This window comes from Molothrus aeneus, chromosome 3 (assembly GCF_037042795.1).
Source record: "Molothrus aeneus isolate 106 chromosome 3, BPBGC_Maene_1.0, whole genome shotgun sequence".
NCBI classification, from domain to species: Eukaryota; Metazoa; Chordata; class Aves; order Passeriformes; family Icteridae; genus Molothrus; species Molothrus aeneus.
In genome coordinates, this window is record NC_089648.1 from 103,117,307 (window position 1) to 103,132,858 (window position 15,552).

The following is a 15,552-nucleotide window of genomic DNA, read 5'->3' on the forward strand; positions in this document are numbered from 1 at the left end:
GAGAGATTTCCTGCAAAACTCGTACTTCAGACAATAGGCATTACATTGTAGCTGTTCTGTGGCAAGCAGTCATTTCTGTCTTTATCTTTCTCTGGTTTTAATCAGCAGGTTTTTTCTAGACTTGAGAGCTTTCCCCTGGTCAAAGTTTTGTTGAACTTGATAAGCTCAAACAATCATTTAGCTCAATGCATCAGCCTTTTTCAGTGAAAAAGTTCTCATCAGTAAAATCCTGTTCCATTTCAGCATCCTTGTCTCTCTTATTTATGTTGATATGATTCTGTGTCAAAAGTGAAAAATCATTGAACGGATTTATTTGATATAAATTTAAGATTTGCAAAATTAATTTGGACATGGACAAGTCTTGGCCAATAAATTTTAAAAACTGTATTTATAATCAGTGAAATATTTTTTAATGGTAGGGGAAACTTGTAGAGCACTTAGGATCTAGAAGAAATATGTGGAGCTTCTCACTGGCCAGAGGTTTCTAACTTCTCTCCTGTTTATACTAGCCTTCAGCTAAAATCTAAATTTCATATCTTCTCTTTTTTTCAGTCTTCCACACAAAGGTGGAAGAAAAAAAATCTTTTCTTCCTCTCCATCATAACCCTCAAATTTAATTTTCTCTCCCCTTTCAGTGCTGTTTTTTTAATCAACATTTCTTAAGGTCAGTGATTGAACCTTTTCATGACACCTGACTTCTAAATTCATATAAGAAATTAAACACTGCTAAACTCAGTTTTCCATTGACCTCATTCCTTCTGTTCTACAGCTGTTGGATGATCAGTTCAGTGCATCAGTCAGTAAAAGTTCCTTAATAAGTGGCTAGTGGATATAGTGGGAGGCTGCACAAGTGTTTCATCAGGTGTGAAGAAAAAAGCACACTTTCTATATGTCAAACAGTGAGCACTGGCTGAACAGCAGATCTCAGAGGGCTGTAATCAGTGGCACAGGGTCTAGTTGGAGATCTGTCACGAGTGATGTCCCTCACCAAAATTCAACATTGGGCTTCCGAGGATAAGAACATCCAGAATGGATGATCTAATTTATGGATTAGAATAGAATGCTGAACACTGAGATGGGTTCAGCGAAGGGCTGCAAGGGTGGAGCATCTCTCTTCTGAGGAAAGGCTGAGGGAGCTGGGCTTGTTCAGCCTGGAGAAGAGACAGCTGAGAGTGACCTCATCACTGTCTGTCAGTATCTGAAGGGACGGTGCCAAGGGGATGGAGCCAGGCTCAGCTTGGTGGTGCCAAGAAATGGGGCAAGAGGAAATGGGCAGAAACTTGTGCATAGGACATTTCCTCTGAATATGAGGAAGAGCTTCTGTACTGTGCAGGTGACTGAGCACTGAACAGATTGCCCAGAAAGGTTGTGGAATCTCCCTCACTAAAGATATTCGAGATATTCAGTTGTGTTTAAACACAATCCCGTGCCATGTGCTCTAGGATGGCCCTGTTTGAGCAAAGAGGCTGGACCAGATGACTTACTCTGGTTCCTTCCAACCTCCCCATTCTGCAGTTCTACACGTATTTTACTTTTCTGCCTTGCTTAGAGCCACATCCTGCTGTACATCATGTGTTAACAGATCTCACGTCATGATATTAAATGGTCACATGGAGTTGCTTATTCAGCAACATAAAAAATAGCCCATGGAATTTCCAAATAACCCTGTGTCTATCCATCAAGTTCATTTTTTTATGCATTGTGAACTCAATTTTCATCACTGATACCATGGTGTAGAAACATCGTAATGGCTCCTGTGTTGTTCCTGCAATTCTCATTGTTGAGGAGTCACACTTATTTGAGAAGCTTGATGCTCCCAGTTACTTTTAAAACTGTGCCTTTACTTCATAGTCAAATTAATCTGAAGTGGATCTTTAAATATCTGACTGAAGAATACGAGATGTTTAAGCTTGATAATTTGATAATTTGATATCTTATTATCAGTTCCAGACCAGGGACTTGACTTAAATAGCCAGATTCTTACAGTGGTCTTACTCCCTTTTTCTTCTAATGTGTTCTTCTAGTGTATCTTTGAAAGGACACTTACTAAATGCAATTCTGGAACTCTATCCTTCTGCTTGTAGATATATGTTTGATTTCACATGTAAATACAATTTCCCCTTTTGGTCCCTATAATTTTTGAAAACTTGGGCTGGAGATACTGGAGCAGTGTAGATTCCTGTTTTTCTTGTAGCCATTTTGGCAGGCATGTGTCAGTTTGATCAATAATGATGTCTGGATTAGGCAGTCCCAGTGGCAAAAATGGACTCTTCTTAGGCTTATTGCCAGATTTTGAAAGCCGCTATAATGACATTCTGCCAAGCAAGCAAGATCTGAATGCAGATTGAACCCCTTTAAAAAAAGTGCAGACTAATAGGCGTTATTGCGCGAATAATAATTAGCACAATTAAGTGGCTGGCACTTTGCCTGTGAAATTTTCAGAGCACACAATTAAAAAGCTCTACAGAGTTTTGTTGACTATTGTCAAGTATAAAATAATGGCAAGAAGGAATTACCAAGAATGATGCAATCTTGAAGATCATTCATCCATAGCACAGGAAAAAAAATTAAGGAAGAAAGTTTTAAAGAACATATTTGAAGACTAGAAAATAACTACAAACCTTGGAAGGAAGTGGGCTGTAAATCCTCTGATGCACAGCTTTCTTAAAGGAAGCTAGAGTCCAGCAGCAGATGCAAAGGTTTCAGTCCTCAAAGGTTTCCCTCAAATTATAAAACTGGATTGAGGGCTTTTAACCTTCTTAAGGTTCTTGAAGAAAGGGAAGGAGTTAGCTTAGGATGCTAAAAAGAAGTAATTATCCATTGTTCTTCATGAAGCGTAAGGGCTGAAGCAATGATGCACTTCCTGAGTCACTTTTGATGTCACTAAATCATCTCTGAAGGAGTAAGCTAAGGCTGAGTACATTTTTATCTATCTAAAAATACAAATGGTGCCTCTAGTTCCAGAGATATGCTTATGACTAGCTATCAAATAAAGATTATTTTCTTACCAAGTCCTCCAGTTCAGCCTTATTTGACATATGTATAGCTTGGCATGAGCTAAATATATCATAGTAATATATTAGCTTAACATCAGCTCAGGAAAAATACTGTTAAAACCTATGTGGGATTTAATAAGGAATTAATAGATATGAATGGCTTTATAGGAAATAGAGTCTATCAAACAAATCTAACTTGGAAAAAAAATTACATATTACCTCATAAAAATAAATGTAGACATTTATAAGGCTTTTAGCTCAGGTACACATGATCTTCTAGCTGAACTTTAGCACTAAGCATTAGCAATGCATGTTATAAAGATTAAAAAGTGAGAAACTGGTAGGTCTCTAAAGGTAGCTGTCAATGAGATTGTCATTTTGAAGGGACTGATTTTAACAGGGTGCTTTGGAGATCAGTGCTTCCCCTTGCACCATTCAATATTTTCATCAGGGCCTGGGAAGTAAGTACAAAATTGCTGCTGATAAAATTGGCAGGTGACACAAAGGTTGGCAAAGTGGTACATAATGACAAAGATGTCAGTCATACCAAGTGAACTGAACTGTGCAGCAAACTGTGCCTTGTTCAAACAAATTCCATCTTGATACTGGGAAGTACAAAGTTGCAGCTCTATGAAGGGATGTCTGTGCAGGCCAAAGGACCTTGCCATTGATGTGGTGACTCCAAAATAAACTTGTGGTTTATTGTAGATAACAGAGGATATTGAGCTCCCAGTGCAATGTGGTGGTAAAATGGACTAATGAGATAGGAATATTCATAAACAGGGAAGAGGATCAAATGTAGAGTGTTCTACTTTTCTGTAAGGAGAGAGCAAGTTTGATAGTAGACTATTAGAGAAGTTAACAACATATAAACCCTTAAAATAGTTATTAGAAAATTGCAGAAAACACTTGAATTTTTAAACTAAATATTTCCAGGGGGAAAACAGGGGAATTCAGCTCCTGATGTTACCTGTTTACCGTTGTCGTGACCAATGAATCAAAAAATGGGTAGGTTATGACAGAAGATAACTTGTGGATAGCAACTGAAGCCATACAAATTAAAATGGAAAACTGCCTAAAATTTTTTTATTAACATGGACAGCTAACCAGCATGAAAAAATACCAGTGAAAACCATGGTGGCTCCAACTCTGGTATTTTCCTAAGATGAAAGCTAAACATCAGGGAAGACAGCATTTACCCAAGGGTGTCACTGCCCTCAGTTTTGAGTCAAAGGGGGAAGATTGCAGAAATTACCGGATGCAATTCCTAGAAATTACTGGAGGAATGAGTTCTCCTATTTTTGCCTCATGTGGTATTCAGTTAAGACATTTTAGGAATATTCCTTTTTTCCACCTTCCAGCCACTTTAAAGAACTGAGAAGAAATAGAAGGGCATGAAGTAATAAATTCCAAAATGTTTGATGTGTTACAGCTATGGGTTCCTAACTGATAATCTGATTTCTGACTCATCTTTTTTTTTTTGTCTTGGTGGACATTCAATAATAACCATTTTCTGATAATTGAGAAGGACACACAAATATTGTTTTTGGATTCCACAGCACTTTTGTTACTTTTGAAAAAAATGTAAACATGAAAATGTAAGACCTTCAGAGCAGATACAACTTAAAAGTGAAAAAGGGGGGTTACGTTTTTTTTTCTGTTGCTGTTGTATCTGTGGGTGTAAATCTGTTATTTAGTTTAATGGCAGATCATAAGGAGACCATATGGCTTTCCACAAACTGATTCTGTTTCTGTTTAAAACTTCCAAATTGGCTCAGTCCATGAGAGTAAGTGTCATGCTCATTTACATACATAGAAGAGATTGGCAGAAAATACACTAAAACAAATAGTCCTCATTTAGTTTGATTTCATAGATTAGATATCCCAAAAGCTAATTAATTTTAACTTTTTGTAGAGATCTAGATGTCCACTGGAGAATATTCAAGAATATCTTCTAAAAATATGTATTTCTTGAGCTTCTATCAACTAATCAGTGATGATCATGATAGATGCTGGCATCCTAATGGTGATTATGGTATTTTCTGTCGCTACTCGTTCCTCTGCTGTGGAAGTGTGGGGTTTTTTTCAAGACTGATTCAATTTTGAACCAAAGCTAAAGCTTATTAAATTAATTAATGAGGATCCAGTCGTTATTATATACAAACTAATTTGCAAATTTTATATTTGGTTAATTAATATGAAAAGAGTTTGCCCCTGTTCTTTACTCATAGCCTTTGAGGGCATGTGCCTACCTGCAAACAGTTCAATGTTTGGAGAGACTGGAAAATCAAAAATGTGTCACTGGAATAGTAATAAAAATAATGCAACTGACAGACAATGATAGAATGTTAAACCACAGATAGATACTGCTGCAAAACAAATTTATGCAAAATAAGAAAAGAACATCAAAGAGAGAACCTCTCACAAAGTTAAAGGCAATGAGTCACTTCATGATGAAAGAGATAGTTAAAAGTATGAATGCAGTTTATGAAACATTAGCAATCCCCCCACAAAGATGCAATCAAATCTTGAGTATGTGGGATATGTTTGTAGTGATAGTGAATAAGAAAATATTCTGAAATCTTTTGACATATACACAAGTCATAAACATTAAGTAATCTACTTCAGAAAGCTTTAAGTTGAAGAAATGTGTTAAACCTCCTTGAGCCTTATCTTCATTAAATAACATGCATGTACTAGTCTCATAGGAATTTCAGAAGCTCATCAATATTTGTTAATCTGCAAGTTCCTGATGAAAAGTGGTATGTGATATTTCAGCACACCTGAAGCATTAAGTACCACTTTAAAAAAATCAAGATTATAATATTTTCCCTCACACACAGAAATAAGAAAATATTTTGAAAGCTGTGAAAAAAACCTAAAGATAAAACCAAGCAGACCCTTCTATCTAGTATACCTTTTACCTACCTGTCATAAACCTGGACTAGTTGAAAAAAAGCACAGTGTATTAATCTACATTTGTAATCAATACAAACATAAAGTTTAGTCACTTGTGAAATGGAAGAACCTTAATGATCATAACCAACCACAAATTAAAGTTAATTAAAACTCATTCATTAGAGTGAAAGATAAACTGAAGGCCAAAAATGTTCAATACCACACAATATACATATTTCTCAGGAGGAAGTACTGTCCTGGAGTGGAAAAAGAAAGGTTTGGAGTAATGTTTCACCTCAGAAGGCTGAAAAATAAAATAAAAAAATTGTTCCTGGGAAGGTGTAGAAGACTAAGAAGAGAAACTCCTGTAAATTTTCAGCTATAAATTGGCCAAGGGGTGTAAAAAGGAGATGATGAAAATATAAAGGAAAATGTAAATCTCTGGGTATTCCCTGGAGGTTTCATCATGGAAAATCAAAAATGTGATGCTATACATTGTGTCCTAGTTTCATTCCACTTCAAGAAAATTAGCTATCTAATTTAAGGAAGGATCCGCTTCCAATTCTGGCACAAAGAAGGAGGGGAAATTTTTCTCAGGTGTGTATCTCAGACATGATAAAATCCCTCTCTTGGGTCTCTATTTGTCTCTATGTACTATAGAAGGGGTTTGAATGATTAGCTGAAGCTTGAATGATTATTTTAAGCTTAGTGACAGTTAAACTTTTAGACAGCTAAAGCCAGGTGAGACAAATCTTACCCTTGGTTTACAGCCATCATCTCCAGCTTCTTGGAGGGAAAAGGAGTATCTGCCTAAAAATATTAGAGTGGTGTCCAGATCCTGGCTGGCTTACCTGGTGCCAGAACTGAGAAGCCTAAAAAAGCCTGGTGTCCTGGAACTGTAGATGGAATATTACAGTCAGATGTTGCAATTGGTTTCCATTTTTTAATGATTGAATCTTATTTTTTTCTCATTTTTCATCTATTACTAGCCAGAAATATAAGCAAAGATGGGAATGGCTTGTCCTGAAGCTACAAAGCAGCTCTCCTGAATCATTTTCACCTCTCAACTCTGCTTTATATGGCTCTGTTAGGGAGACATGCAAAGCTCCCTCTACCCCACAGTAACATTTCAAAATATGCCTAGGGGTATTCTTCACTTTTGAGCAGGGTTTGGCAGTAATAAAGCATTACTCATTTCCCTGCTTGCTTTTTCTGAACCACGAGAGCAAACATATAGTCACTGATAGCTCTGCTCAAATGTTACTGTATAAAATAAGTGAGCATGGCTTGCATAAATTATCCCATCATGGAAAGAAGGAATTATTTTCTTGGGCACTATAATATAAACTAAATACAAAATTTTCCTTTACTGACTTAATACAATTTGAAATAAATAACTATGTTCATATGTTTTTAATATAAAAGGTAAATTGTTTCTTTAAGTTATCTGAATTTTGCATCTATCTGTAAAGACATATATATATAAAGCTCATAAAAATGTACTTACATAAGTATAATATACATACATAGACACACACATATATAAATATAATATCCTCTCCTCAAACATTGTATTCTTACAAAATAATGAACCAAATGTTATGGGGGAGTTATTTGTTACCCTAACCAATGTCTCCCAGGAGAAAAGATAGTTAAAAAATCACCGCCATAACACTGTGAACATTGTAATTTCTCCCGATGAGTAAAATTGGAGAAATTTCTCCTTGAGAGCAAAAAGGCAAGCTGATTAAGTCAAAGAGGCGTTATAAACCCCAAGGGAAAACAACGTGCTTTATTTTTGAAGTATTCCCAGCAGAAGTCTGGGAAATCTTACATGTCCTCTCACCACGATCCATCATTATAAGTTAGCTGTTTGCAAATCCTCAGCAGGTCATCATATTTTACACTTGCTAACCATGTAAACACAACTGGGGACTCCTAATTACTGTAGATAATCTCAAAAACTTTCCACTTTTGTAAAGCATACAGAAAAGGCTGGGAATAGATAATTTCCCATGCCATTGTGTTTTGCTCATGTATATTTGTATAGCTGTCACTTTTCTGGATCTCTGGCTGCAAGTGTAAAGCATCTTTTTCATACACATATAATAGCTCCTAACAGCCTTGGAGATGCTCAGTTCTTGTTCTGCATACAGCAGGTGGGTTTGCTGTGCTTTAACTAAATTGTTTAATCAAAGTGCTTCATACTGAAGGGTCCATGAATAAATATTGTAAAAATCATCAGGGGAAGTGATTTATATTTACTTCAATTTTGCCAGGAGAAAACCTAGATTATCTTGAATTAGCAGCTGAAGTTTTTGTATATTAAAGTTCACTGAGTATATTAGGGAGAGCGTCATGCACAAAAACGACAGCAGTTTCTCAGGTCTGGAGTGACATGCTTCCAAAAACAGAACAGAAAATGCCAATGATTTTTTCTTCATTTATGTGAAATCTGCACCAGTATGGCTCATGACGCTGGACCTGGAAATGTAGATTTGGATGTGTCTCAAAATTACCAGCAGTAGAGCAAATTTGAATTTTGCTGCCCCAAAGACAAGACTCCAGAGCCACAGCAAAGCAGGCTAATCTTTCCCCAGTGGGGAAGATGATGTGGGCAGGCTCAGAGCAAAGAGCCCAGGTGCAGCCCTATGGGACCAGGCTCGCTTCTCCAAGGTGGAAGAAATTTTGGGGATTGTCTCTGCTGCATAAATGACAGGACTTTATGGGAACACCAGCTGGCATGGATCTGCAGGGCCTAGGCACAGGGAACACTAATAGGAGAGTGAGGGGTCTTGGCTGCCTACTTTATCTCTGCCTGAATTTTGCCTGCTGCATATCAGACTATAGACACAGAGTGGCTATTATCTATTTATAGGATGAAATGGTATGGTAACTATCCTTTCTTAGAGGGAAGTTTTAGAGAAACAGATGAATATACATTTATTATATGTACATGCCCTAAAAGGGTAATAGTTGAATCTGATCAAACCAGAGATGTGAAGAAAGGTGCATGTTAAGACAAGAAGGAAGAGTTTGTTACTGACAGATCAAATTTACTTTTCTAGGGTGTTGAATGCATTCTGTATATCAGAGATTGCTGTGTAATTCCACACATAACTGCACTGCAGAAATCACATTTTTAATAGCAGTTACTGTGCTAACCGTTATATTTCAGTTATTCTCAAATTATTTTCGTGAGGCTAAGAAAAAACTATATGGAAGCATTTGCCCATCTGTTATCTGTGGTTTCACATTATGGATTTTGCAGCAGCAGAGCATGTTTTAGAGGTTCTTCCACCCTGTGGACCATTTAACCATTGCTCCTGGCCCTTCACAACTTACTCCCAGCAGAGGTTACTGCCACTTTCACTGTATTCACTGTATACACATAGAAATATACGTGGAAATACACATTATGTATACATGCACATACACATACACATATGTGCATGGGTGTGTGTATAGACATATGGACACAAATGCACACGTGCAGGGATGAACATAAACCTGTGTGCATTTCTGTGTTCAGACTGTGAAACTATCTGTTTTGCTTGTTGGTTTCTTTCTAATGGACAGAAAGGAGGGTAACTTGCTTGGACGAGACAGAGTGGGATACAATTATGCTGTGGGAGCTGAGAGGAAGGGAAAGACAAGAGATCTGTTCAATTTTCTTCCTGGATGACTCATAATATGGCTTCTTTGGTAGGGGGTTGTACAGCTTGGAGCTCATACGGAGATCACACACATGCTCAGAGGACACAGTGTAGTTTTTACAAGGAGCATCCCTGTTACAATACATATCGATATTCAGAGCCAGATTCTGCTTTTCAAGTACCTGTCTTTCTACAGTGATTCAAGAGAGCTATTTGTATGAATGATAGTAGAAGAATAAGAATCTCTGCTTCTTCATCTGCCCTTCTTTTCAAAAGAAATTTCACTGTTAAGGTTTTGTTGTGTTCAAACCTGCCTGTGATGAAAAGATTTATATTTGAGTTTAGAAATCCAGAGACATATGGTGAATGTGAGAGCTGGCCAGCAATCAGGAGTGATTGATTCAGGTTTGGTCTATCAATTAAGGGACAGAGCAATTTTAATCTTTTTTTTTATTATTTTATTTTAAGCTTGGGACTTCACTGGAATATTATAACTCCCTTAACCATGCCTGTGACAGCTGACTTGTACCCATAAACTTTGGTGCATTGATCTATTAGTTCAGCTACTTCAATACATCTTCTTTTCCATAAATATGTCTGAGCCGTGACTTTTTCCCAGCCTCACCAGAGGCACCCTTATTTGGAGCGATCTAATATGTACAGTGGTATCTGCACACAGGGTCTAATCTCTGCTTTGAATAGCCATACATCACTCACAGGGAGCAGTATGGCTGCACAGTAACCTACACTTTAGTGACTTAGTGTTGAAGCATTTCCCTACTCACAGGAGAAAGAGGCACTGGTTAATAAGAGTTCTCCTCTTTTTTTCCCAGGGGAAGGGGGATGGGAGGGAGCAGTGGAGGAGGTCTAGATTGCTGCACCAAATAAAACAAAGAGGGAAAAAATGAAAAGGAAAAGAAAAATCAAATCTTCTTCCTTGTTCACATTTTTAGCTTATGTCTTTTGGATTCATTCCCTACCTTGTGTCAGTTTTCTGTGCTGACAGTAATTCTTGTACACAGTCGCATGGTAAGATTAACTTTAAATCCTCCCCTCCTCCTTCCCCCTCCAGCCCCTGCCTGTCATTGTCTGCTCTTGAGTAAGCAAAGTGAATGTGGCCAGAGCAATGTGGGACTGTGTTTATCCATTCTCAAGGGCAGCCACCCTTCTCATCAGCAAATCCATGCTAGCTGCTAGAGCTTCATATATTAAACTGATTTTCAGTCACGAGGTTAGTTTCTCACCAGTGAAGCACTCAGCATAATAATACTTTACACCTTGTACTTCAGCAGTCCTTTCTAAACACTAATTTAGCCTCACATCCCTCTCTGAGGTAGGTCAGTATTATCCCACCACATGAATGGGGAGGCAGAAGCCCACAGAGGTTAAGTGACCTATCTGGAATCATGCAAGGAATGAGTAGCAATGCGGAGAACAGAAAACAAAGCCCCTCTGGCTCACAGGCTTGCATGTAGCAGTTGCGAAAATTATCAGGTTTTCCAACAATGTTTGTTGCCAAAGAAAATAGAAGGAAAATTAAAAATAAACCCTCTTGGAAGAAAAGGAGACACTTTATATTCACTGTTTTCAGATGAGGGGGCTGAGGTGAAAGAAGAGTTAAGTGATTTGCTTGAGATCCCATAGGCAATTCTTACCAAACACAGAAATTATGTGAGTAGTGAAGGCAAGAAGAGAGACTGTAATTAAATAAGTGACTTCTCTGATTGTGTTATTAAACACAAAGAAACAAGAAGACAAAAGGAGTGTAATGTTCTGTGTTGAACTTTTAGAAATCCAAACTCAGCTGCCATTTTTATTTGATCACAGTTCCTTTGTTTGATTTGACTTTTGCTTTACTCATTTATTTTCTTTCACTTGTCCTTTTCTGTTCTTTTGACAGTAGATATTTTAATTATTAAATTCCTTGTTTTCTTTAAGCATGTCAATTGTCTTAATCATTCTGTTTTGTCGCTTCTCTCTTATCTGACTTCTATTCCCCATCAATACTCAGTTTTTGATTTTAAAACCTCTCTTATATTTATTGCCATATTTCTTGCCTCTCTAAGTCTTCATTGTGTATTGATCCTCATCTCTGGTCTCTACCATTGGCTTTTGAATTCTGAAGAACCTCCCTTCTTCAGTATACTTTAATCTAATTATTTTTCATGTTTCTAGTCTCCCTGTCAGTTTGGACTGACATTACTGAAAACTAAAACAGTAAAACTCTGAGGTGATGTCTGTATGAAAGATGAACCTTCCTTAAAAGTTTACATTCTTCTTCTCACAGAAACCCTTAGAAGACTCATGAAAGACTTTTACATGATACTATGCTTGTTGTGTGATGTTATATGATGTGATATTATTATATTGTAATAATATCATATCATATGTTATGTGATATGCTACTATTATGATATATTATAACAGAATGTTTATAGGTTTATATGTTTGTGACACAAAAACTGCACTCCATTCCTAGGAAAATGGTGTACAATTTCTATAATTAGATATCATGTTTAAAAAGCACCATTTTGCATTAATCTATTGGTTTTAGCTGTTCACCTGAAAACATTTTATTTCTGTCCGCTTACAGAACAGCTGTTAAGCTGTAGTGGATCTGTAATTATATTCATGCCATTCCATTTGTGCTAACACTTTGGTTCAATATCTCAAAGAGTTCCACAACTGAACTTGTTGTTAAGCTTTAAAACATTTCCTTTTTAATGACTTAAACATTTTACTTGTTTCATTTTTCTATGTTTTATACCACAGAGGAGAAGAGGAGAAAGTGTGTTTATGGCTGTGGGTTTTTTCATATATATGTATATATACTGGTCTTCCAACTGCTCCTGTCTTAAACAGATTGCCCAAACTTTCTCCAAAACAAGTTGTTTCCAAGCCCTTCCACCTCTTTGCTACTTAAAAAAAAAAGAAAGGAGTGGTAACAATATGCATAATTGTATGAGCTTAAGATTGTAATGACATCATGTAAACCAATACTTCCTATAGCAATCCCTGTCTTTTCCTCAGTGGAAGAAAAAACTTGTTTGCTTATTTGACCCCAAGAGAAAAGCAAGTGCAAAGCCGAGCTTAGATCTTCAATATTCCTATCCTAGTCCTCCACTTAGCTCACTAGGTCATGACTCATATAACAACTAAGATCTCAAAGAACTAGTCATTAGTTGCAGCTGGTAATTAAACATAACAAACTGTTTTGATGCAACGGAGCAATGAGTCTATGGCAGATCTGTGGGGTACATTCAGCCACCAGCTCCCAAACACAAAACTCCCCATTGACTGTGTGTGGACCATCCCTCAGCAGACTGTTGGCATGCTGTGGCTCCCCAGTGATTCCACAGTGGAAGAAATTCAAGGAATTTGTCTCTGACCACAGAATTTATGAGGCCATGCAGAAGTTCTTCATGAACGGCAGGAAGTAGGGAAACAGTTCAGAGACTGTTGGGAATCTTCTTTTCTTTCTGTTTTGTTTGTTCTCTTTTGGGAATACACATGGGAAAAAGAAAGAGTTGAGAGGGAATTTTGGAAAGTTTTCAGCTCTGCCCTACCTCTGCTTCCATGGAAATATAGGGCTAAGCTCCTGCTAATCTCAAAGGGAACTGAGGGAAATGCTGAGTATTTTCTCATTGTTGCAGAGAGGTTTTTTGTTTCTTCAGAAATGTTAATGTTCAATAGAATTTTTAATAACACATTTTTAAAATTTACTTTTTGCTGCTACAAAAGAGAATTTTGTTTGAGACCAAAACAATGCTTTTATGCCAACAAAGCAAGGTTGTTTTTGCCTACAGGGTGTGAATTCATAGCCAAAGCACCCATGATGTCTGTAGCTATCTTCTTTGCTGGTAGTAGTACTTTGCTCCTATGTATTACTTCCATCACAAGATCTCAAACTGTTTTCAAGCAACATTTCTCCACCTGTAATCTGTGGAGTTTCTGTGAACCAAGAAACATTTGAAAGTAGTCTGGGAAAAACTTCTAACTCCCTTCTTCTGTATTACTGCATGACTACAGACAGAAATACATTACAAAACAAATGCTACATACACAATGCTACATCTTGCATAGAAAATGGGACAAAAAACTCAAATGAGAAAATGATACGTCAAGTCTACTCTTTCTTTTATTTTATTCTAAATGAAAATCGTTGCAGCAACATTAGACATGATGGGCATTATATAGGTTTTGGGGGAGATTTTTTGCTTTGTTTTTTTGTTTGGGTTTTTTGTTGTCTGGTTTTTTGTTGTTTTTTATTTTTTTGTTTGGCTTTTTGGGGAGTTTATTTTGTGGTTTTTTGTTTGGGTTTGGTTTGGTTTTTCAGTTTTCTGAGGAAATTTTAATCCAGTATATCAATGAAAATATTGAGTTTTCCTAAAGAAATTAATGCCATTATCCCTATTTTACAAGAGGCAACAATGAAATTCATTGAAGAAATGAATGTTGCTATAAGGACACATACATAAACAGGACCTGCTTTTGACATACCCCAAATGGAAATGGGTCAGACTTCACCATTTAGAACTTATATTTGAAGCAGTATTATAAGGATAAACAAATACATGTGCATTTCAGAGCTATTTTTGCAGTCAGCCACTTTGTTTTATAACTTCAGGCTCATAATTTATTCCACTTAACCTCAGGCACTCTTGCTGCAGGGCTGTATGAGGAGCAGAGCCACCACAGTGTATGGGGTTAGTGCACCCAGCAAGCTGATAAGGGAGAGGTGAGCTCTCTGCCCCCAGGTCCAGCCAGGAGCGAGTCTGAGCACGTATTCCCAGTGGGTGCACACACACACATACACCCAGTGCATGTATAAGTCACACACAGCCACATGGACCATGCCAGACAGAAAGCATCGCACTCATGCAGTCACAAACAGCACTGGTGACCTCATCCTGCTCTCCTCTCGGGCTGGGCAGAAAGAAAGGCTCTGAAAGCCACATATGAATACATGCAGTATGGTGCACTACAGCAGAGAGTCTGTCTGGTAGCTGCCACTGGGTCCCAGTCTACTCAGTTGCTGGCTCCTGCACATATGAGACCCCTGGGACCACAGCCCAAATCCAATAGCCAGTAGGGAGCCCCTCACTCACAGACAGACAGACAGAGAGACACACATGCATGCACACACAGGATCTCTCTAGCAGCTGGCCTTAAACACCTGGCTTAAGCAGTATCTGGTCCCTGGATGGCCTGGTGTCCCAGTTGCCTCACTCTCAGAGACCCACACATGCAGACAGGTCTCCCTGATCGATGGTTTCAGTGGCATACTGCTCTCTGTGGAGCAGTATGCCACTGGTGTAGAGCCATATGCCTTTACTACACCTCACACCTGCTCACACCTGCAATTGCTGATCCTATATATTTTAATTTCTTCCATATCAGTCACTAAGTCTTTTACAAAGTCCAAGTCAACACAACACACATCTCAGAATCAAACGTGTCATTGCTTTGGTGTTGTGTTTCTTTTTGATGTGTCAGGAAGGTGATTTTTTTTTTTTTCTTCTGAAAGATCAGAGGTATTGGGAAATGCATCTAAATATATTACAGGATTGGCAAGCCTAAAGTTCTCTCAGTTCACTGTTTTATTTGAAACATATACAGCATGCTAGGCAAGTCGGCATGGATTTCAGGAGGATTAGTGTAATCAGTGTTAGGTTTTATAGTTTTGCTGCTTAAGCTCATGTCCTCAGACAGCTCATGTCCAGGCATGAAGACAACAGATGCATTTCCTCTCAAGTAAGAATCCACAGGTTTTTCTCCTATTCCAGTGATATGGGCCAGTAAGTTTGAACCCATTTCTCACACTTGTGAGAAGTCATTTGTGCAAGTAGTTGCAGAAGAAAAATGGATGAGATGACTTTTAGAGGGAAAATTTCACTTATGAGTATAAAAGATCACAATATATTCCTTGATTCAGTCTTAAATCAGAAGATAAAATCTAGTGTTATTTTAAATTTTCAAATTAATTTTTTTTTCCTTTTCCC